The 25,243-nt window shown below is 40.4% G+C and overlaps 1 protein-coding gene and 1 long non-coding RNA gene across 2 annotated transcripts in view; one reads left to right on the top strand and one right to left on the bottom strand.

The window, feature by feature from the left end:
- The window catches only part of LOC309687253 (calsyntenin-2-like), a 341,001-nt gene that overhangs the window by 190,272 nt on the left and 125,486 nt on the right, over positions 1–25,243 (bottom strand). The gene's annotated exons all lie outside the window — the stretch shown is intronic.
- Positions 14,039–25,243, top strand: part of LOC309687259 — a 52,697-nt gene continuing 41,492 nt past the window's right edge. Inside the window, exon 1 of the long non-coding RNA XR_014270676.1 lies at positions 14,039–14,095. This is a non-coding gene — a long non-coding RNA (uncharacterized lncRNA). The remainder of the gene's footprint in view (positions 14,096–25,243) is intronic.

The following is a 25,243-nucleotide window of genomic DNA, read 5'->3' as shown; positions in this document are numbered from 1 at the left end:
GCTCTTACTATAACATATTTGGACTTCAGGTTTGTTATTATTATTTTTTTTAGAACAAAGATTTCCAAAAGTAATCCCGCTCCGGAATATTAATGTAGTGTCTTCGATCTCCACTAAGTTTTCTGTTTTGGTTTTTCTTCCCATTATATAAATGGCTTTTGAGACAATATAATGCTACACATAATGCTAGAGATGCAATCAGTATTCATTCATTTCTTGGATGTGAGTTGCTTTATGCATGTCCTTGTCAAATTAATCAAAAAAGCAACAATGATAAAATAAAAGTCTTCTGAAGTATCAAAAGCCATTCACTGGTTGGTTCCTGCCTGCTCATACCTGCTGTATAACAGGTGCACTATGTAATTCAGTATAAATATTCATTGCACAGATTATGGATCCCACTGCAACATTCCTAGTTCAATCATAACTGGAACTAGATATTCATAAATTCATACCCATATGAAAAAAATAAGTGATAAATCCATAAATGTTAGTACTTTTAATGTGCATTTCCAATTTGCACATTTTAAATTTTAGATTGTGCTGTGGGAATTTCGGCAAAAAGAAGTGTTTAACATGCTACACAGCAGTACATACTCAGACTCCCGACACTTCAGTAAGATAGCAGAAGGTAAACAATATGTTTAGAGTTTAACCGAATGACTTCAGACACAGCCCTGATTTATTTATTTATTTATTTTTGTCCAGGAACTTTGTGTTTGTTGTAGCACCAGGAAAGTCATTGCTCTGAACTAAATCCAAGATGAGCCTTAGAGGCCAGATAAACTCTGAACTTTAGATCCACATCAGAGGTTTCTAACATAGTCTTTCGGTTGCTCCCTTAAGTGGTTACCACAAAATCTGCCTCCATTTCACCTTATTCCCAGGATCCTCTTCTGTCACCCCAAAGGCCTACCCTTCCTAATTCACTATAAAGCTTCTCTGGGATCTTCCTACTTCCCTCTTACTTGGCCATATTCAACATCCTTTGTCCACTGGAGCCTCCTCTGTACATGTCAAACCTTCACAACCGTTCCTCTTTAACTTTGTCTCCTGTCTGCTCAACCTAAAGGTGTCCTCTGTAGGTTAATATTTAGCCAACATGACACTGACATGAATCTTTAGTTTACAACAAGCAAACTGTAGGAAAATTAGCAGCAAACTGCCTGCCAGTTGAGGAAATAGTTTAAGGAAATACAGCAATGCACTGAAATTCAGAGACTGGTATCATTATGGCAACGTAATAAGACTGATGCTAACACTAACACTTACTAGAAAAGTATACCAATAAAAAGGACCGTAAAACAACAGTAACATATTGGCACGCCTGCTGTCAGTATATTGCTGTTATTGTACATTTTTATGATTTAAAGACCACACAGAAAGGGCTAGGGTACGAGTGTATACTTTATTTCTTATTTCCAAGCTGTCAAAATGCCTTCATGTCCCTAAAGGTTAAAAGAGTTGTGTTGTAAAAGCTACTAAACATGTATGCTGTGTAAAACTATTTTATATTTATGTAACACAGTGTATTTGTCCCTTTTCTGCTGCTTCAAAACACATTTTTGCTGTTCCCGTGACATATTTTGCAGACTAATAGAGATAAATTTATGTGCTTTTAAGGAGTTTTCTGAAATGGTGCTCCTGGAGGTTTAGAGTCTCTAGCAACAAACTCTGAAGTGTTTTCTTCAGGAACAGCTCTTTAACTGATCCAACTGGATCCTCATAAGCCAATCAATGTGTCTGCAATTAGTGTCGCTCTAATTAGAAACCATTGTTCTGAGCACTGGCTGCGGCAGTTCATTTATCAATATGAAATTAAGCAGCAGCCACTTAGCATGGGATTGCTATCATGAGTTCATTTATACTGGAATCAATTCATTTGCATTGTTCATCACCATCGTGGCTTGAGGCTGCATGTGGGAGTCTCAGAGAGGTGTGTGAGGGGAGTCCATAAGGGTGAGAGGGTTGAGCGGGGGGGGGCACAAAGAGAAAAAAGAGAGAAAGTGAGCACAAAATGTGAAATTACTACCGATTTCTTCCCCAGGAACAGTCACTTATCGCAAATCAAACAGAGTAAATGAAAGGAGCGGTGCAAATCAAATACCCTATCTTAACCACCCTGGAAATATCCAGCAGCTAATAAAATATCCCGTTCTGAGACCCCAATTTCACATCCTGTCTTGTACGACTCTGATACGGGCGCAGGCACTTCAAATTACAATGAGAGATGTCATCATTGCAAACGTCTCATCACAAATGTATCATTAAGAAAGATGAGAGGGCTTCAGGATTTCCACAGCTATCTCTATCCCCGTCTCTATCTTTGACACCTCCGCTCTTCTCTATTTATCTCTGTCTCACACACTCTCATTCATACTGTACATTTGTGAACACACACACAACACGTGTCTTAACAGAGAAATTCCGGCTCTCTGTCTACCTGGGTTTAATGTAATGTAATTGTGTACAGCAGAGAATTCCACAATCCACTTCTATCCTGAATTCCAACTTTAGGAAGTAAAATTAAAGCATCTACTGACATTATGGTTGGAGACACTGAGTGATTCCAGCTAAATATAACAAAAAAAGCATTCAAATGCAGTGAATGGGTAACAAAATGACTGCATTCACAGACAAAGCGCGCATACAATATGCTTGTTATACATCACAGTCTCAACGTATTTCTATAACTCAGCTTTGCGCTAAAACTTATCGAGCTGTGCTTTTGTGAAAACCTTAAGCCATTACTCAGGTGAGGCATTTCATTTGGGCTTTATTGTTCATGCAGTCAGTGTAAATGAAAGGCCGGGGGTAAAAGAGGGAAAAAAAGAATTTCTTGGCTGAGCTGACAACAATCACAATCACAGAGCAAGCACAAAATACCACAAGTGGCTACAAAGATTTGTTTTTCATGAAGTTTAGGAAATTAGCAGGACTGATAATGATAAATTACTTTTGGTGTTTAGTCTGCAAGCTACAGTGACGTCTGTAGTCAGGGAAAATATATGCATTGAATGGCCACAAAAATTCAAATATTATAATCACTTAGAAAAAAAATAAAGCAGAAACTTCAGTTCTAGAGGTTCTAGTTAAAAAACAGCATCTTAATCCTACATTATTTTTCTAAATTTCTAAACAAAATTGTAAATAAGAGCATAAGTAATATGACACAGTCTGTGTCACAGAGTCTGTGACGCTCGCAAAACATTTACAGAATGCAAATCTACAAGTTTGATGCAACAGAAATAAAGCACAACAAATACCATAGTCGAAGTAGCTGGCCTGGTCAGTGAACCTGACATGCCACTCTTCAAAAACTTGCAGCAGAAGCATACGGCGAACTGAAGAAGCTTCATGGATGAGAGGTGAAACGTCTTCAAGAAACTTCATGAATTCATGGAAAACAGGCCAGAGCTACCGTCTTACATCGTACAGAAGTTATGTCACTATTAAAAAGACTGTTCTAGAAGAAGCCAGTGATTCAAGTAAGATAAGACGCTAAAATATTAGAAATTAACCCTAACAATCAACCCCCTGTGAGCAAGCACTTTAGCGACAGTGGGAAGGACAAACTCCCTTTTAACAGGAAGAAGCCTGTGGCAGGACCAGGCTTAGCGAAGGGCAGCTGTCTGCTGTGACCGGTTTGGTGTGAGAGGAAAGAGAAGAAAGCAGAGAGAGACCACAAGTAAACCAATCTGAGGCGACTGTTGTTGTTGTAATTTGGCGCTATAGAAATCAAATTGAATTGAAATTGAATTATTGGGGTGATACGGCGCTATGAGGTCTTTAACATAAGACGGTGCTTGATGATTCAAGACCTTCTATATGGAAACAACAGTTACTATGCCTTCCCCCAACTGTGTGCCCCACTATATTTAAAATGGAAAAAATAAAAATAAAAATATGAAGTACTGAATTCTGCAGATGGTTAAATATGTAACATGAGTGAGAAATGGCTGCACTCATTTTTACAATGTTGGTACTATGTATAGTGATGAAGTGATGAGGGTTGTAATCAACAGTAGCATATGGATGCAACGATGTTTTAAGTGCTCCCATTTTGATTAATCTATCACAAGTCATGGGAAGTATGTGTTAATTAGTCTATATTGTTTATAATGACATCAGTACATGTGGCATTTTGAATGCATGCTGCACAGACAGCCTACAATACAGATCCCAATTCATCCCTCATAATGACAGCCCGTATCATCACTGCCATTTGCCAGCAACCCCTCCACCCCCCGCACTTATCAGACGTCTCATGCAAAAACAATTCATATTTGATTGTTGCACGGTTTGCGCACAACACAACACACGTACAACGGTTGAGGATTTCATCAGTAAAATCAAATTAATGGAAGGAGAATGCCAAATGAGACACATTCTTTTAAATTCAACAGCAAACATCTCCATATCTGTGAAAATCAGCTTTTGGCTCGTCTGACACAACTTGAATGTGAACTACACTAACCACAGTACTTGCACAGAAACACACAGATTAGCATAACATTGACCACGCAGTCAGACATGGTTGCACTGCTCATTAAACCAGCAATTAACAACCAGTGTCGTAACAGAGTGCAACCCATACTACACTTAAAAGCAATTACTTGATCTTATCTATTGGATGATAAAGACTTGGTTCATTTGATTCTTTGCAACAAACATCCCAACTTTAAAAATCGAGCTCTTATGCCTTTCAGTGCTTATACTATTCCTACCTTCTTGCAGTAGTTGTTTAATAGTAAGTAGACACTGTGTTCACACTAACTGACTGGGTGTGTGTGTGCATAATATTATATAAAGTGTCAAACATACCACCAAATGCTTGACTAGCAACTACAGTCTTTCGCAATCTCTCAATGCATGGAAACAATTTTCTGTAGACTTAAAATGGGCTAGAAGTAAGCTGATTCCAACACATGTAGTATAGATGCTATGTAACGATGGCCATATCATTTTTAGTGTGGCATTCACATGCACTGAGAGGTTACAGTAGATGCGTGTTTTGCACACTACATCCAATTCAGTGCATTCAGTTGCTGCCCTTTAGGATTAAATGCAGTTTGACCCTGTAAACACAGAAGCCTGGCTTCTGTGTTTACAGGTGATGATTAACGCCTGAACAAAAACACCAAGTAAATATGCCGTTATTTTTTCTTTTGATATGTTTTGCCTTTAAAGAAAGTGTCCTTGAAGCCTTTTTGCCAAAGCAGCTGCTGCATTTGCAGAAGTCTTTGAAACGGGACAGGCCCCGTCAGCCCGTTATGTCATATTCCCCATAAAGACAGGTTCAATGCAACAAGGTGGGGGTGGGAAGGTGGAGAGCAAAGTTGAAGTGTAGTGAGGTAAGGAGAGTTAAAGAGGCTTTATGGAAAGGGTTCAAGGGTTCATCTTCATATCTCACACAATCGCAATAATCCTTCTGTTGTCTGAAAGCACAGTGTTTTCTCTTTCATCTACGTCTAATCTGCTTATCATTGTCAATCATTCCCAAAATATTATGAGACTTAGTCAAAGGCACAAAATGAAGGAAAATAAAAGCCTTTGTGCGGGCATTCAGCAGGCTGTAGATCAAGCTAGAATTTGATTTCTACAGCAAGGAGCACTGAGCTAGACGACCTTTAGACATGAAGCTTAGTGAATAACAAATACGTCACTAAATGCTGCCTTTGAAAGATTTGTGACTGGCAGTCCACTACGGAGAGGAGAAATTTGTATTCCACTGCCAACGGACTGTTTTGACAGGCACCATAATCTCACCATACAGCTCTTTACTTTTACACAGATCTCTGTAAACTGATACAGCACAAACATACACATTTAGGTGAATATTTCCCCAACACACACACACAAAACAAAGAAAAAACCTGACAATCTCACTGCTTCAAAACCTGATTTGGAGTTCCTGCTCAGCACTCTTTTCTCTTCCTATGGTTTAGGCTCCAGTACAAAAAAAAGTTGTTTTATTTGTAGTGTGATCGCACAATTCAACACATGGATGGTCAAGAAATATGTCTTTTGATACTTGATTTTTTTCTTTTGATACTGTTTTAACTGGAAAGTCACAGAGCTTTATGTTTCCCCTCTCACATCAAACTTTAACTTCAGACTTCCAAATCTGCTCTCGACTTTGAGGCGTGATTGATCACAGATAGGCACGTAATAAAATGACGAGTGAAACAGCATTTAGCAATAACAGTCCCAGCTCTTTGAATGATAATTAAAAATTCTCAATAAGCATGGACTCTTAGTATAATACTCTGCTAATGTGTTTACATTAATTTCCCTTTTGTTGTTGTTATTATTGCGGTTCTTTTCCTTCTTTCATCTAGACTTGCTGGATTCAAAGCCTGTCATTGCTCATGCTGACGCCCTTCTATAATCATATCCCCAGATTCTAATTACTATGGAGCCTTACGCAAATTTGTCTGCAGCTAAATGATGCTTTTCATCCAGAAAATTACCAAAATTCCTAACAGCGTTATTAGTGCTTTAGCACAACTCCCCAGGCGACCCTCCATTCTTCTTTGCTTTATTGTTTTTATCCTCTCCCCGGCGCATACACATGCTCCTCCATCCATGACAGCTATGGTGCACAGTTGGTGGTTTCCCAATCTTTGTAAAAGCCACAGCATTTAAGCATGTCTATTTCAATCATCCCAAATAAGAATAAACTCATACAAAAAAAAACCCTTTGTATTTTAGAGGGCATAATGCGCAATGATCAACAAAAGGGTTTCCTCTAGGATGACAAACACCATTATGCGATTTTGGGGAAACTGAGTTAGCGGTGCACATTTTGATGTCTTTTAAACTTTGGTCATTGAAATCTTGACAAAGTTTAACACAGTTGTAGAAAGTATGTTTTTTTTTTTAAAAAATGTTTTGGTTTATCAGGGTTGGACTAATTATTGTCTCATCATGATAGCCAGCAGCGCTTTGATTACTCATTTGCAACACGACAGGCGCGAATGTTCTTGAAAATTGTGATTCTTTTCACATGTGCCATGCTATACAAATGTTTCTCCTTGCTGTGTTTTTATTTCTGTGGCCCAAGACCATCAGCTTGACATGGTTTTATACATATTGTCCAAGACAAGAGCAGCGATTGCCTTTCCCTCATTGCACTCACTATTGCTGTTGAACAAGGCCTTCCACTTGCAAATGACTCAAGGTGGAGCTGCTCATCCTTTTAACTGTGTGGTGCTTATTCCTGTAAAGAGCACTCATTTCAGCAATGTATTCCTGGATAAATACATGTTTTTATAGTTTCAGCCATTATTTGTGGAGAACACTAAATTCACTGAAGTACCCGGTTAGACCTAAATTAACCTGGGGTGGCAACAAACAGAGTTGGTCATAGCTGCACTGTTGACAAGCAAACAATTTAGCCATGTTATCTCAATCACTTGAAGAAGTCAAACTACCAGGTCTTTAAGTTGCCTCTTTGCTTTCTGCCCTTCAATAAAAGCCCGAGGTGTATATCTGTAATGGAGTGCCTAGACATTGTTAGTCTGTAATGTTAAAAGTGTTAGCAATGAAGCTGTGATCGACTCAGACCATCGTTTGTCTCAATGCTCCTCCTTGCTACAATGGTTCAGTGAAATTTTGAACACTAGCAGATTACAACAATAGCAGATGCTTGATTTCAGAACTTTGAGCAGGAAGGGTCCAACAGCTACAACAAAATGTCAGTGACATTCTTTACTTTATAGCAATATGAATATGAAACCATTTGCAATATGAACTGGGAAAGAAGATTTAAAGGTACAATCAGCTGTTTTTTGAGGTTATTTGATAGGAAAAAAGGGATACTGTACTCAAATATATTTGTCTTTCAACAAATTTATCATTTTTAGAATTAATCTATTAAATATACATAGATGCCAAATGTTGCATTATGTATGCAGCTACGAACCAGGTGCATACATAGTACACCAAAGCAACCACAGGCACTGGTGTGCTGTGGAGGCAAATTTTAATTCATACTTTGTCTCGGGGCTCTAGCACACAAAGGCATATAAATACTTCTTATTCCAAATATTAAAACAATTACTAATCTTCAGCAGTTTAGACATGTTACCTTCCTGTCTATAGATGGCTGTTGGTTATTAGCTATTAGCTAACATGATGCCAGCTAACGTTAGGCTTGTTTGTCCTAAAAATCCCACTTTCCCTCTGATAAACAATTTGATTACATTCTCAAATTGTATGAGAGTATATTCACAAAGTCTTATATATTCATAGTTAACAAAGGCAGCCATACTTTTAATTCTACAGTAAATAGTTTGTTTTAGCTAGCAGAGCTAATTTCATACTCAAGGCACTTTCTCGACTGCTCTAACTACCATCAGTCCAGCTGTCCAGATGCTGGCTCAGCTCCAGGCTGCCTGTCATAGGGTCAGCTCAGCAGAATGAGCGCTCACAGCCAGTAAAACACTGCTGATGGCTAAAACACTCAACCATCCATCATCGAAAGTGCAAAAAAGTGCATCATGGAAAGTACTTATACCTCAGGGGATTTCACACACACATACACCGAGATGTGCACTTGGTCACATACGAAGATGCAAAGGTACCTGCTTTGGAGCCATCGCTTAGTGAAAGGTATCGATTAGCTCACTGTAATTAACACATACTCTCAATAAATCAGCGCTGATGAATCGCTTATAGTGGTGGTGTTGGTGTAACGCGTGTGTGTGTGTGCTCAGTGTGTGTTACAAGTTAATGGATCATTAAGGTGGAATGAGTGATAGTCAGACCTTTGCGTGAGCTGAAGTAAAAGTGCCCTGGTCCACAGCATAAAGTGCTGCCATGGTAATAATACAGTTACTGAAGGAATCCGGTGTGAATTCAACTATAGCTGTAAAACTAAAAAGAAGATCAAACTTCCTGTAGAACTGAGAGACAGTTGAACAGTGCACAAAGCACTTTCTATATGGGAACAATCATTTATTTAACTTATTTTTAATGACAGAGAAAAAGAAAGGTTATCTTGAAAAGACAAGGTTAGGCTCAAACTAATAATGACTTAATAGCGTTTTAAATTTGTCAATCCAAGAAAACGATTACAGAAGATTCTCGCTGCGATTGCACAAGAGAGAAATTTTAAAGAGAGAATAATGGAGGCCATATGGCTTTTGTTTGCAAGTTCTGCCTTCGCTGCGTTCAGTCACTGAACTTGATTTGAAGGATGAAGCCTAAACAAAATGCTATTTGGCTGCCTGGCTGCTCAGCGGTGAACAAATTCGTGTGTCTCAATCCATTTTCCAACTGCCGTGTTCCCAGTTTCCAATTCTGCCTGTCACTGTAACCCCGCTCCAGCTTCCAGCTCTAAAAGGAGGGGGGGAAAGAGCAGCGATGTAACTAAATCTTGACTAGACTATTTCATTCTACCCAGCTTTATTTTAGTGCTCATGCAGGAATCCAGTTACTGTCTTAATTTAATCGGCCACACTTTTATTAGCCAATTCATATATTTTCGGTCACAGCATCCTACCCTCACCATCTTCCTAGTTTTCTGCAAGAGATTAGAGACTCAACCAGTAAGAATGCACAAAGACCTTCTTTTTTCCTTTTCCTTTTTGGTGGTGAGTTGTAAAGGTCGAGTAGAAAATTGAGGTAGGGATAATATATGCCATCAATTTGCACTTCATTTTCACTTAGCCTGGCTGTTGTCTATCTTCATTGACAGTTTTAGATGCCGTTATATAGATGGAATATATCTCTGACAGACAGCACAGTGAGCATCGCTGTCACTGGTCCAGAGCGATATTAGCCAGGTTTCAGATTTTCATTTGTTTAATCACTTATTTATTTGATAAATATTGCGGAACTGGAGGTGATAAGGAAACTCTTAAAATTAGATGAGCACACAAGCATGGGGCAACCTTGGAACGTTAGAGAAATTAAAGCTCCTGACACCATGAATGAATAATATGTTTATCAGAACACAGGTGATGGTATTATCTGGAAAAAAAGAAAGAAGAAAGCTTTGAAATGTTTAGTTAAACGGTCTATTGCAGACTACAGATATGAGATCTTAAGTCTGGTTTGGTTGTAATCATAGAATGACCTTTACTTTTCACTGTATTATGTTTAATGGAGCATAAAGAGTCTCTTAATTATGATCTCTTTTTGTGCTAGTTTGATTTCACTAAGACTCTGAAATATGTTTCTTTGCGACTAACTACCTTTCATTTTCAAACCTAAATAAATCAGAATTTGGCTCATGTAGCAGATCATTCAGAGTATAAATGCATTTAGGCAAGCATGCTGATCTGCTGTTCGTATATCTGTTCTTATAGCATTTCATTTCCTCCTCCCTCCCAGCGTTCACCTATGGGAACCAGCTCCCCTGGAGATTTCATTATTGTATCTCTCCAATCCCTGCTGCACTAAGCTTGGTGTAATCTTCTGGGGAATGAAAACACAGGAGCCCAGACATCAACTACACCTTTAAACCAAGTGAAGTAAAGCAAATGAAAATGAATGAAACGAATTCTATAACAGAGTATAACATGTGGCCTAGTCTAAGTTCCCCCAGAAAAACAATGATCATCAGTGAACACTTTATCGCAAGTAACCTTTGGCTTAAAAGGGCGATCGTGGCTCAAGAGTTGGAAGTTCGCCTTGTAATCAAAAGGTTGCTGGTTCGAGCCCCGGCTTGGACAGTCTCGGTCGTTGTGTCCTTGGCCAAGACACTTCACCCGTTGCCTACTGGTGGTGGTCAGAGGGCCTGGTGGCGCCAGTGTCCGGCAGCCTCGCCTCTGTCAGTGTGCCCCAGGGTGGCTGTGGCTACAATGTACCTTGCCATCACCAGTGTGTGAATGGGTAGATGACTGAATGTGTAAAGCACTTTGGGGTCCTTAGGGACTAGTAAAGCGTTATACAAATACAGGCCATTTACCATTTAAAAGTTGAATATGAGTGCGGCAATACCACAAAGACAACAAGAGAAGTCTGAGACATCACACACAAGTCTCTCCAAGCAATGCAGTATATATATTTTGTAGTGTTAAAGATCACATGTAGGAATTTCTGGCTCCAGATCTACTTCTGGATGGACTTTATGAGTTAATTACTTCTAAGGTGGGCACCCTCTCGTATTTTAAGTCCTCTCTGCTAACAGAGAGAAACACATAAGGAGACAAAGAAAACAAGTGACTCAGCCAACACGTTCTCACTCCCAAAGCGTAACATTTTACGCTAGGTGACAAATCGTCAACATATTACGTTTTCGGCTACCCACCACGTTCCTAAATGACGACCTCGGAAAAAAGAGGAAATATGAGAACCGCCTGGACTCCATCTACACATGTTCGCTCTTTTTCTTCAAATCGCTTAGAAACACACTATTTAACATCATTATAGTCTTGGTTAAGATCAGGAATAAGGTTATGGTTGGGGCTAGGGATAAGGTTAGGTTTAGGGCTGGAATACAGGGCTGGAATGTCTATTACCGTGGGAGCGTCATTGCACTGGATTCCAGCCATAACCCGCCGCGTACCATAAGTACACCGAAGGTCTCCTTTCGCGTTCCTCAGGAACGCCGCGGGACGTGACAAAACGTCGACATGTTACGCCTCGGGAGTGAGAACGAGCAGTATCTGCTCTCAAAACGACATGACACAGTTAAGACACAGCAATGGGAGAGGCTGTACACATGTGCAAATGTGTAACTGAGCACCAATCCTGAAAATCTTTGTTTGATGTTTTTTTTTTTAAATAATATATCTGTGAAAAATCAAGAGGCAAAAAAAGAAGTTAAAAAAATCTCAATATCATGTCACATTAATCTCATAAATACAGAAATCCAGGCAAAAAAAGAAACCCAAGCGCCGCAGACCTCAAACTGGAGTGAATAGCAGAGCCTCTCTGTTGATTTACAGGGAACACATGCTGCTGTTGTCGGTGCAGTGACAATAGGATCCTCCAGACAGAATCCAGAGAGGCTTTTGCTGATTGCTGCATTTTGCTGGAGCTTTCTCAAGACTAAATGAGCTCTAGGATGAGTGCAGCTGGCAGAGTGCCCCACCGGAACAGCCTCATCTTTTAACACTCTGATTGATCACATTACAGTTAATTAAATATTGGCAAATTGTTCCCATCCAAGGTTGGGCCATTAAAGTTTACACTCCAGCCACATTTATCACTTTCCATGTCTCTTTTATCCCTACAGCTTGTCGCCTTTCCTGTGTGTCAAGTGGATGATGACAAACGCCCAAGCCTTTCATTTCACTTCAACATTTTAGCTCCTTATTATTATTTTTTTCTTTTTTTGGCGCAGCTTCTTACGCTTCCCACCGGCTTGTCATTGCAATGAGGTTTGACAGCTCCAATGAAGGTGTGTACTACAGTAGGTCTTTCCCATATTCCGCGCACTGTATGTAAGCATCAGTATCACAAAAAGGATCAGACAAGGGGAAAATGACAGGGAAGAGCTCGGAGCATGAAAACGACACGACCGGGCAACAGCACAAGTAAAGCACAATCGTTCAGCTGTCAACTAAGCAGCTACCCTAATAGACTACAATAATGCTGATGGGCAGGGTTATGTTGCAAGGCTGACACACACGTGGTGTTAAGATGGCTCTCATCCTCACTGACAGCAATGCACACAGCAGCTTTTAAACTTTGAGTCGTTCTCTTTTCGGTAATCCCTGTAGGTCTCACGCAGTGGAAGAGATGGAGTTACCAGACAGAGATGGACACAAATTGTTGTCCACTTGGGTATGGCTGGGAAGTGATTCATTACTCATGTGTTTACAGGCCTAGAGGGAAGTGAAGACAGGGTATCACCTCTGATGAGCCACTAGACGCTCCTTTAAAATGAGCTTTTCTTTTTTTTCTTTTTTTTATTTGGGGATAGCTGAGGGGTAGAGGAGGATTGCACCTGTAAAGCCCAAGTGTGTGATTAAATGCACAAGATAAAATGCTCAGGCACTTGATGATTACTTTTCAAGAGGTGGCCTCCCCTGTAAATGAGTCCGCTAAAGGCTGCAGCATGGATTCGCACGGTGACACGGAGAAGTAACTTAAGCAGAAATTTGAAAGCTTCAGCCTTTATACTTGCATGCAATAAACTGTATACAAATGTGGTCAGAAGTTTGCATACATTCGTCATCAGAAGTGGGAAGTAATGAACTATAAATACTTTGTTACTGTACTTTACTTGAGTACTCATTTTTCTTTTTACTATTACTCCTTACATTTTTAAACAAATATCTGTACTTTGTACTGCTTACATTTTCAAAATAGGTTTGTTACTTTTAGCTTAAATTTATTATCTACAGCATTTATACTTAGGAAATTACGGAGCCCCGCAAGGGACATGGGAGAAAAAAAAATTAAGACGGACTTTTGCGAGAGCTCGCAAAACTTTTAGCTGCATTCTTCGGAGGCCGCCAGCTCAAAGCCGACCGGGAAGTCGAGGCATGATGTGCCGGGAGAGCACAGCCTCCCGGCTGTAGTAGGTCTCGACCTCCCGTTAGCTTCGACATGGTGGGTGTCAGATCTCCGAAAACGTCGCAGCACTTTTGCAAATATGTGATGTCTTGTAAACCGAGTACATATTTGACGTTTACACAACTACATTCACGCCTCAAAATATGTTAAAAGTTTATTTTGTGACCCAGAAAGAGTAATATTACAACTAAGTAGCTGCCGCCATTGTTGGAATTCAACTTTTCCGAGATCCCGAGTTAGTTTTGCGAGATCTCGCAAAAGTTCATCGTAATTTTTTTTTCTCCCATGTCCTTTGCGGGGCTCCGTAGGAAATAAAGGAGTGCAGGTGACCGTCAGGTGTGTTTGCGATACTTCAGCATCTAGCTGAAGTATCTCTTCCCATTGTTTCCAGCTCTACAGAAGAGGAGGAAGAATGAAGGGAAGGACGTTTATTTAAGCGGCGGGTAATTTCAAATTCAATGTTTCTATTGGACAAACATCACAAACTGTTTATGTGTAGTTTGTTGAACAGTGTGTTGCTGCTGCATTTCACAGGGAGAGAAGAGTGTGAGATCATTTCACTCAGAGATGGAGGAAGACAAACAGAAGACCAGTGGAAGAATTAAGGTCGGATTTCAAGGTAGGGACTGCTCAGTGACGCTTGATATTCTGCAGATTTAAACTTTATAGTTTATGTCATAATTTTAATTACATATTGGATTTGTATATATAATGTGTTTTCAAAATTGATGTATTATCGACAACCTGCAAAACAAACTAAAATATACTAAATTTGTGTTATTCAAATGTTTCATGAAAAGAGAAGAAGCTGAATACTTCAATACTTCAACTTTTACTGGAGTCTTTTTAGCACACTTAAGTCAAGCAAGTCTTTTTATGATGGACATGAACGTAATGGTAATTTTGGTCTTTAAATCGTTTCACTGAAAAATTGGTTTAATTTGAATTTATTTGGGATTTTCTCAAATCCACCCATGGCTAAAAGCAGACATACACCCCCACTAATATTGCACTTCCGCAAGACACCTTTAGTACATGTAGTCATCAACAAGCTTCGACATTTGTGGCTGGTATTTGACCGCTCTGTTTGGCACAATTGGTAGAGTTCATTTAAATTGGCTGGTTTTGTGCCACAGACCTAGCTTTTAAGCATAGTCCACAAATTATCAATTGAGTTGAGTTCAGCGCCTTAAGGAAGGCCATTCCAGGCTTGTACTTCAACATCTTTAATTCGTCAGAGATTGAGTGTTCGAATCTTCTTCCAGGCCTCAGCACAGTGGTGGCACATCCATATTACTTGTACATATAACTGTTTTAACTGATCTTGTAATATGCAGTTGTTTATAAATGGCTCCACTAGACCTTCCCAAATAAATAAAAAATTCTCTTTCTTAGATCCTCATTCAGTTCATTGGGCTTTTCCTTTGTTCTGAGTATTGGTAAGTCCAATAAGTGCTATCAAACATATAATTTTTGATGCTGCAAAGAAGAAACTACCCAACAATCAAAATCACTAATGAGAAGTTCATGGGCCTTGACCTTGTCAAGTGAAAAGAACATTCAGCACCACTTCAAAGATTTAAATGAGGGTTTGTATATATTTGAGCCTGTGTGGATTAGACAAAAACCTAAATTAATTTAAACTATTGCACTAAATTCTTCTTCTTCCTCCTCTTTTAAGTCATTAAAGATGTATGCTGTGCTCCACTCTAGAAAACAAACGGTTCAAGGAAATCCTTAAAATCCCCAAATTACCATGACATTCATGTCCACAGTGAGTATATATAAACTTATGACAGTAGCTGTACACTACCGTACACTTAGCTTAAGTTTGAAAGTGAACTCTCTCTCAGGGCAAAGTGAGGCCTTGTTACTTTTTGTGACCATTTTCAACCTCAAACCTCACATTGAATACTAATTCCTTGCACAGTAATGAAAAAGAATTAACACAAGAACCCTCGAAACAATAGCCACCGCAGCAACACATGTAATACTAGATTAAAATGTATCTCTGTTACTAAGCATCACACTGTCACCAGCAATGGCGATGTATATTCCTACTCCTGGCTGAGCACTGGTTGTTGGTTCCACCCTGTTCTCTACATAGCCAGTAAGCACTAAGGGTGAGAAGTGTAGAGCATGCAACACTCAACTGTTCAACAGTTCATCTGTCAAAATTATACAACTAGAAGAGTAAATGTAAGTGCAAAGAGGTCTGTGATTTGAGACACAGTATGAGTCTAGTAGAGTCTTGTTAGTGGAAAATGTCTTGCAGGAAGGATGTGGCCAACACCTTCCTGCAAGACATTTGCCGTCATAGACGAGATGCAACACAGTCCAATATAAAAGGCGCACAGCCAATTTATTGTAGTGATTTTATTTTTTAATTTATTTAGGGGTTTGTTTTTTTTTTGGTTTGGTTTGATTTTAATTGCTCGTCTAGACATTCTGCTGTTTCTGCTCAATTTAACACTTACACCCCCGGAGAGCAGTCATTTCGGGGTAGTACCTTAGACCCCCGCGGAGTCATCATTTTGCGTTTCTACCTTTAAAAGCCGGAGAGCAGTCAAATGCTGGAAGTGGAAGCTAAATTGGCTAGTCATTCATATGTATATTGGGTCGTTACCTAGGAATTCTGGAGGGAGGGGATTGGGGGAGAAATCAACACACATGAGTCTAGGTCCTTTGTTGCTGACATTTATTGATAAAAACAGTAGTTTCATTTCATGTTATTTCCTTTTTCATTTCAAGCAAGGAAGTGGATGTAGTTAGTAAGTAAGATATTTCAGACATTATTCTGACACAGAGGAGGAGATACTGGAATTATAATTAGTATCTATGCATGCATTTGTGATTTTGTTTGACCTTCCCATTGCTCACAATTTGAATTTGTTCACACTGCAGATGAGTGTCTCAGTCCCCAAACAAGCTCTCTTTTTCGGTGGAGAAGCAGTCTCCTCATCCGCAGTGAGTGTGGAGAAATCAACACACATGAGTCTAGGTCCTTTGTTGCTGACATTTATTGATAAAAACAGTAGTTTCATTTCATGTTATTTCCTTTTTCATTTCAAGCAAGGAAGTGGATGTAGTTAGTAAGTAAGATATTTCAGACATTATTCTGACACAGAGGAGGAGATACTGGAATTATAATTAGTATCTATGCATGCATTTGTGATTTTGTTTGACCTTCCCATTGCTTACAGTACAAAAAACCAACCATTTGTACACATATGTACTAATAATAATAAAAAGTGAGTGCAACACTGCAACCCATCACCCCGTCGTTCAGTGGTCGTTGATCAGTGGTCCATTGTGGCACCATTCAGAGCACTGGTACAATAGTACCAGCAAGATATGGGAAGACATTGCAAATGTACTTGGATTTTAGGTTGCAAGCCACCCAAAACTTGATCCCAAACTTGTCAGGTTTACTTGCAATATACTGCAGGAAACCCGTCACCCCGTCGTTCTGTGGTCCATTGTGGCACCACTGATCAACGACCACTGAACGACGGGGTGACGGGTTGCATTGTTATGTGGTCACACCCCCGTCGTTGATCAGTGGTCCATTGTGGCACCATTCAGAGCACTGGTACAATAGTACCAGCAAGATATGGGAAGACATTGCAAATGTACTTGGATTTTAGGTTGCAAGCCACCCAAAACTTGATCCCAAACTTGTCAGGTTTACTTGCAAACACTTGGAGTGTTTCAGTATGCCATCTTAGGGAGAACTCAACACACATGTAGGTCCTTTGTTGCTGACATTTATTGATGAAAATAGAAAAAAAACCAACCGTTTGTACACATGTTTACAAATAATAACAAAAATTGAGTGAGTACATTACAACATTTTCAGCAATCACTCACAATCCTGGCACTGCCACGGTATCTGTCGCCTGCATTTACCACATGTGTACCTGTAGCAGTGAACACATCGCACAGTGGCCTGATTTTTTTTGCATCTGTGTTTGACCTGACACGTGGCCCTTTTTCCAGGGCTCGGTGTGGAGGGTTGTGTCCGAAGCAACTGTTCTTTTCTTTCCTTCTTCGCAGCTACATGAGAGTGAGCCAATTCGGTTGCAAGGGCTACCAGGAAGTCCACCCGTCTTTCCTTCGTCCCGGTGCATTCTTGATACAGCACATGTTTTTATCAATAAATGTCAGCAACAAAGGACCTAGACTCATGTGTGTTGATTTCTCCCCCAATCCCCTCCCTCCAGAATTCCTAGGTAACGACCCAATATACATATGAATGACTAGCCAATTTAGCTTCCACTTCCAGCATTTGACTGCTCTCCGGCTTTTAAAGGTAGAAACGCAAAATGATGACTCCGCGGGGGTCTCAGGTAGAAGCCTTCTTGACTTGACTGCTCTCCGGCTTTTAAAGGTAGAACGGTAGAAGCTGGGAATTCCAGTGTTAAAGCGTTCATTATGCTTAGAATGAAAGAAAGTGCCACAATGTGTCATCAACCACATTTAGAGGCTAAAACCTGTTCCAGAGTGCCACATGTGAAGTGCAAAAAGCCTGCCGTCATAGACGAGATGCAATGAATAGTACAAATGAGCATACTGGTGCGTACTTTCTGACTTCCTCACCCCAAAGCCATTCATGGTGTGACACTCTGGTGTACACATGAAAAGTCAAAGAGACAGAATAAAAGAAGTAAGCTTTAGTAAGCCTCTTTTCTCTCTTCACTTTCCTCTCACCCCAACCAGTCGAGGCAGATGGCCCTGCTTCCAAAGCCTGCTTCTGTTTCCTTCTGTTAAAAAGGAAGACTTTTTTCACGTCCCATTGTGTCCACATGTCTGCTCTGGGAGTCGCTGGCTTTCTCTCGGTAATGTAAAGCGCCCCGAGATAACTGTTGTTGTGAATTAGTGCCACATAAATAAAGTGGCACAGAAAGCCATGGTAGTTTCACATTTAAGTACAACTGGTCAATTGCTGCAATGAGATGGACGGGCTTGTCGGACAGTCACTTCTGGAAAGTGACAGAAATTGTTGGATTTAGTCTGCGCCTGTGTTCAAATGTCATAAAATGTGGCAGAGGGGGTTAAGCTAGACTGCATGTGTGTGTGTGAACCCTTTAAATTGTAGAGAGTCTACTATGAGCTGAGCCATACTCGCCTTATCCAAATAAGCTTGCTATTTCTCTGAAATCCTTCACACTCAAATGTTGGAAGATGATCCTTCACATTCTCTGAAGTCTACCCAAGTCTACAGATGGGAATCCAAACACAGACAGGATGCATGCCAATGGGCTTACAGTAAGCAAACTGTCAGAATGCACATGCTGGCAGTCCCTCTTCACAGTTCTTGTTGAGGACAGCCTACCTGAAAGAGTCCCATCCATTTCAGACATACTTGATGTGTGTAGGACTTTCCTCAGTGTCACTGATGATAATTCAGTAACCTATAGATGAAATGTCAGCATGTTTCCGAACTGAGCACTACTGCCTCTTGCAATGTACTAACCTGTCTCCTCAGCTGCTCATCCAGTATGCCTACTACACATGTATCGATTACACTCAGTAAATGGGACATGGCTTTAGACAGCTGGTATTTGGCCTTCCTTGAACTGCTTCTTTCCCCCACAACTCTACTCCATCTTTTTAAGTGAGTGCTTCTCTTCATATGTTAATGCACGTTGTTCTGGCAACAATTCAGAGACAGCTTTCAATAAAGCTAAAGAAGGTCTACATCATCCCAGTGTCAGGTCAGTATTCTCACTGTTGAAGCCTTTGAGCTGAAGCTTGTCAGGATACCACTGTGTGATCCGAAGACTTGACCTGACTGTAATTACATTAGTGGAGGGTGTAGTTTTAGAGTGACAGTCAAGAGTGATGACGAGGTTAATAATGTTTTATGTCCCTACACTGATCCCACAGTTGGCTGCATGCCACTTCAATGTGTTGCTTACCAGAAGAGAAACAATAGACTAATCTGTTTTTCTTAATGAGAGTATAGTTATATATATAAAGCAAAAAAAACAACAAACCCAAACAAGACACCTATAAGAATATTGCATTTTATATTCTGCACATCACAGGCTCCCAGCTGACAGTAGGAAAATAATAGCATTAGCTTGTGCTCTTTGATTTTGAGGTACTGACACTGTCACCTGATACTTACCGGTACTTCAGAAGCATCTTCAATAAGTCTCATTTGTACCTGTGCCAGAAATAGCTCAGTGCCACTTTGCTACATAAATTAGTAACTATGGCATCATTATAAGAGCAAAATTGATCCTACTACTGTCAACCAGTGGTGTCAATACTGACGGTATGAGCTAAGGCAAAGTTTGGCTACAAGTTGCAGACGCTCGATTAAGTTGAGATCTGGATAATTTGGAGGACAGGTCAACACCTCAAACCTCAAACTATTCTTGAACCATCTTACTTTGTGGCATGGTGCATTACCTTGCTGAAAGAGGCCACAGCCATCAGGATGTATTGTTTCCATGTAAGGGTGTGCATGACCTGTGACAGTGTTCAGGTAGGTGGTACAATCAAAGTAACATAAACATGAATGGCAAGACCCAAGATTTCTCAGCTTCCTAATATATCCCACCCACTAATAGGTGCCATGATGGACAGATAATCAGTGCTGTTCACTTCACCTGTCACTGTTATGCCTGATCGCTGTGTATACTATAGTACTTCCTGTTCTTGTTGGCACTCTCAAAGTCTCTGCTGGGGAGTTTCACAAAAATCTAATCACTTAATTATGTTTACTCAAATTCTGTGCTTCAGTAAATTATGTTGGATTCTTTCAAAGATATGTCTTTATTAAAATAAATAGCTATTAATTAGGGATGCAACGATACCAATTTTTTCAAACTGATACGATACCGATCCTTGGATCTGAGTACTTGCCGATACCGAGTACAAAAACCGATACGTCTACCACACACATTCTGTCAATAAAAAATATTAATAAAAATGACAACAAAAAATTTAATTTCAAGTGAAAAATAAATACTACATTAAATTATCGCAGTGTCCACACTGTAAACAAACAAACAAAATAACTAAAGTATTTTGGAGTCAGACATAACATTAATGAACCTATTGCAGAGTATCCACATTGTAATAAAAAATAAAATAAAATAACTGAACTCTTTCGGTCTCTTTCCCGCTTTCAGATTGAAAAATAAACACTTCTGTTCAGAATAAAATAAACACTTTTGTTAAATTATTGCACAATGTCCATATTATATCCAAACAAAATAATAGTGAACTATGTGGCACTGTCTACAGCTTTCAGATTCACATAACATTAATGAACCACCTATTGCAGAGTGTCCACATTTTAATCAAACAAAAAAACTTCAATGGTGTGACCTCCAAACTAAACTGTTTTTGGGAAAGTGAGAGGCAGGTTCTTTTTGATGAAACGAATCATCTCTGCATGATCAGCTGTGAGCCTGTTTCTGCTTTCATTCACAATGTGTGACACTGAGCTGAACAGCCTTTCACTGTCTACACTTGTGCATGGTGCTGAAAGGTGTCTGCCTGCCACTCTAGCCAGGTTTGGGAACCGCACGTTATTAACCATCCAGTATTGTAGAGGTTTGTCTTCTCGTAAAATTGCAGCCTCTCCAAGATATGTCTCTAACTCTACACTAGAACCTACCACAGCTCTGCCTACCGATGCTGATGCCTGCTCATCTGCAATTTATTCAGACATGCTGTCCAGACTAGCTGTGGGGTGGTCACTGCGTGCTTTTCTTGAAGGTGGTTCATTCAGGTCATGATTCTCCTCTCCAGCCAACCTTAGCAGCTCAAGTTTTAGCATCTCCTTGGCATTTGCTGCAGTTGTGGTGCTGGAGAAAAAACGATTTTTATATCTAAAACGGAGAAAGAAAAAAGTTAGCTGACAATTGTGTTGCTTACCATTTTTTTTGCAGTAACACAGTTACATACACAGTCATATTCACACATACAGTCACAGACACACACAGTTACATACACAGTCACATTCACATACAGTCAAACAGTTACACACACACAGGCACAACACTCACCTGGGATCGAGTAGCGTGGCGATGCTATAGAGTGGGTTTTCCTCCACGTCAGTGAACCGCGTCCTGACAGCTGCAGCCAAGGTTCCCTTCATTGCTTTGATCCCATGGTCCTTGTCAGTCTCCCTTGTTAGAAATCTGTGGAGCACAGTGATGGCTGGAATGACGTCTGCAGCCGTGGCATCTGAAAAGCTGACTTTTCGAGTTAACTCCTCGAATGGACCCAGAACAGATATCACCTTCTCCAGCAGTGTCCACTGGTGAGCCGTGAGCGTATCAGGGAGTCCATAATCAGACACAAATATTCCCAGAGCCCGTTTCTGCTCGATCAATGACTGTATCATATAAAAGGTGCTGTTCCAGCGGGTCTGAACGTCTTGCTGGGCCGCTTCGCGGGCTGGTTGATCTGTAATTGAATGTCCTCCAGACGGGAGCTAGCCAGAGCAGAATGTTTAAAATGTCCAACTTTTTTGCAGCCAACTGCCACCGCATCAGCAACACTCTTCTGTGACAGAAGGCCCTCATGAGCAACCAACTGGAGAGTGTGGGCAGGACAAGGCAGGCTGGGCAGCTCAGCATAACTCATGGCCTTTATCATATTTCTTGCGTTGTCCCGGAGCACTACGTGGACGGACATCTTTGGTATATCCCAGGTTTGAAGCATGCTATCGAAAGCAGTTGCGATGGTTTGGCTGGTGTGCGAGCCCCTGAACGACTTTGCATGTAGTGTTACTTGATGACGAACAAACTTCTCATCAATCCACTGCGCTGTTAAACTGAGGAGCGACATCGGGGACACACTGCTTGTCCAAATGTCGGTAGTGAAACTTAAGGCTGACACCTCCTGCAAGAGGTTATGCACGTGTTTTTTTTTTTTTTTTTACCTCTTTTTACCTCTTCAAAAAGATTTGGCAGCATCATATAGTGGCTCGAGTATGCTGAGAAGACGGCAAAATCCTACGTTTTCCACGACCGACAGTGGCTGATCATTCAAAATGAGTCAGAGCCTCTGTTATTTTAACTGCTCGTGGATTTTCTCTTGACATTTTTCGTCACTTTTCCAAAACCTGAGTTAAAGTGGGCTGTTCTGGTCTTGCGTTAGCCTTAGCAAACTCGGTGTATAGAGCATGATGTGTCCTCAGGTGTTTTATTAAATTGCTTGTATTGAACGATGTACTCTCCTTCCCTCCCCTGGACACCTTACTGGTACACAGTTTGCACTCGGCCTTGCGTCTGTCATCTTCACAAATTTTGAAGTAAGTCCACACTGTTGACATTTTGTTTAGCGTAGTTACAGGAGCTGCCAGTCTCACTCGCCTAACCCTAGTGACATGTCCCCCTAGCGGCCAATCTAAAAAATTACAACAGAAAGTACAGGCCACCCTCTGATTCATGAAGTAAGTTGGTATCGATTCATGGTATCGGTCAAACTTTCGCGAGTATGAGTACACGCACATTTTATGGTATCGGCCCCGATACCCGATACCAGCATCGGTATCGCTGCATCCCGACTATTAATTATTTTACCAGTGAAATATGGTTAGATATTAGAGTGCGTGTGTGTGCGTTTTTTTTTGTTTTTTATGTAGTACTGTTTTATTGTTGATTAATCCATTCCTGCCAACCTGCTCCTGACACAGACTTTATTGCTTTGTAAAGGATGCTTTACATCCTTCTTTATCCCTCCTTCACATCCTGTTACATCACTTGAACAAATGCTGTTTTTGGATACTTGCTGGTGCTGAACATTGCCACTGGAGAAAAAAATGCGAGGTGCATAGCATAAAGATAGCAACATTTTCTGAGGATTATGGGCTGCAGCTATTCAAAAAAATATATAAATGAAACCATATATATACACAAAATACATGAGTAGATGCAGAAATACAACTTTCTTAGGGTTCTGGAACCTTCATCACTCTGACTAAAAAAACACACTATAAACTGAAATCCCTTTGGAGTTGTGTTAGGAAGGGCATCAAGTGTTAAAATCTGCATATATGCAAATCAAACCACTGTAGCACCTCCCCCTGTAAACAAAGAAGCAGCCAAAAGTAGCTTGTTTCATGTTGAAACATTTTACCTATTTATTACCATAAATGCATAAAACTGCAGTGCTGCAGCATGCTAAGTTGTCTTTTTGCTTTGTTTTTGAGATACCTCTAAGAAATGCATGGATTTAAGCTTATGGAGTGAAAACACTCAGGAATATAGGAAAAGCACATGTCAGGGGGGACAAAAGGTCAGGTTTTTTTACATGGCTGACAGCATTATGGGCATTTGATGAGGTGGAAAATGGCTAGCATCAGTCGACCCTGAAGGGAAGTGCTGTGTGGTCCCTTCACCTTGCACTCTACTTCACCTTTGACGCTGCAAACTTTAGCAGCCCATGAGTCATTGTGGATATAAATAACTTATAGAGTGGAGGCGACTATGGTTGCCCCTGCATGCGCAGCGAAGGTGTCTCAAGCATTTCATGGAAGCGTTTCCTCTCTAAATTTATCCGTGTGATGTATAGCACATTATCATAACGCCGCCAAAATGGCAATGACAGCTCTAACACAGTCAAGTGCGAGGCAGGTAGAGTTATTGAAATGTGACTCAAACTCTGCACCTTGATTCTGATCCACGTGTGAAACAAATAGAAAAAAAGCACACACACAAAAGCAAAGAGACGTGCTCAGACTGATGCGAACACAAAGAGAAACAGACAGAGGAAAAGATAAACAAAACTGTCTTATGCGGTCTGTGCGTACAGCCTGCAGTCATTCCTTGTAAGGCCTTGCCTCTCTTGTCTTGTACCTGACAGTTACCTTTACTTGTGCTGTATCTCCTGTTGGCTGTACCTCCATGACATAAGACCATAACGATACACATGCCCCAGGCAAAGATGGGGAAAGACTGAGTTGGGAAAAAAACTTCAGGTTGTTTTTTTTAAACTGTTTGAGATACTTTTATTCTTAGTAATGGAGCATTTTACAACTACAGCCTGTACTCACATAGTTTATCCATTTATCAAGAGGATAAAATTTTAAGATCTGCTAATCAGCAAACTCATTCAATTAGCTGAAAGCATAAGTACAGGGACTGGTGGAAGAAGGTAGCAAAAGAAGGGAGGATTGAGGAGGGAGGAGAGACAGAAAGGTTGTAAAGAGAAAGGAGGGACCACAAAGAAGCAGGAGGTGAAAGCATAAGAGGAGAATGATAGGATGAGACTAAAAAAAGCATTGGGAATGTACAATAATACCACATGTATCTAACTGAAAGCAGCTCCCCCCTCCGCTTACTCCTCCATGGTCTACGAGTGCAGATCACCACTATCTCCTCCTGAGTTGCACCTCCATTTTATGCTCCAGCGGATGACAATAATTTAAGCCCCCTGATATGCAAATGTCCTTAATTGGACTGTCACAAGTTCCCAGGCATCGTCAACTTTATAAAATGACTGAGGCTGGGAGCAGATTGGATTTTGGTGGCCAATCTTGTACACTTAATTTTCAGTAATTTTGCGAGCGTTTCACTGCAGGGTCCTGCGACATGCCACTTACAAGAATATCTATGCTAACTAAAAGAGGTAAAAAAAAAAAGAAAAGAAAAAGAAAGTGAGAGAGAAGAAAAACTAGGCTCTCTGTCTTGTTATTTTCATTCCCTCCCTCATCTGGAGCTCTCCTTTTCTTTCCATACCCAATTACTCCCATCTCAACCAGACCCTTCAATAGTAATTCGACTCATCTTGTTTGTAC

The sequence above is a fragment of the Aulonocara stuartgranti genome (genome assembly GCF_965226115.1).
Source record: "Aulonocara stuartgranti genome assembly, chromosome: 14".
In the NCBI taxonomy this organism is placed as follows: Eukaryota; Metazoa; Chordata; class Actinopteri; order Cichliformes; family Cichlidae; genus Aulonocara; species Aulonocara stuartgranti.
Note: the sequence above shows the minus strand (reverse complement) of the source record. Positions and strands in the feature narration are given on the sequence as shown.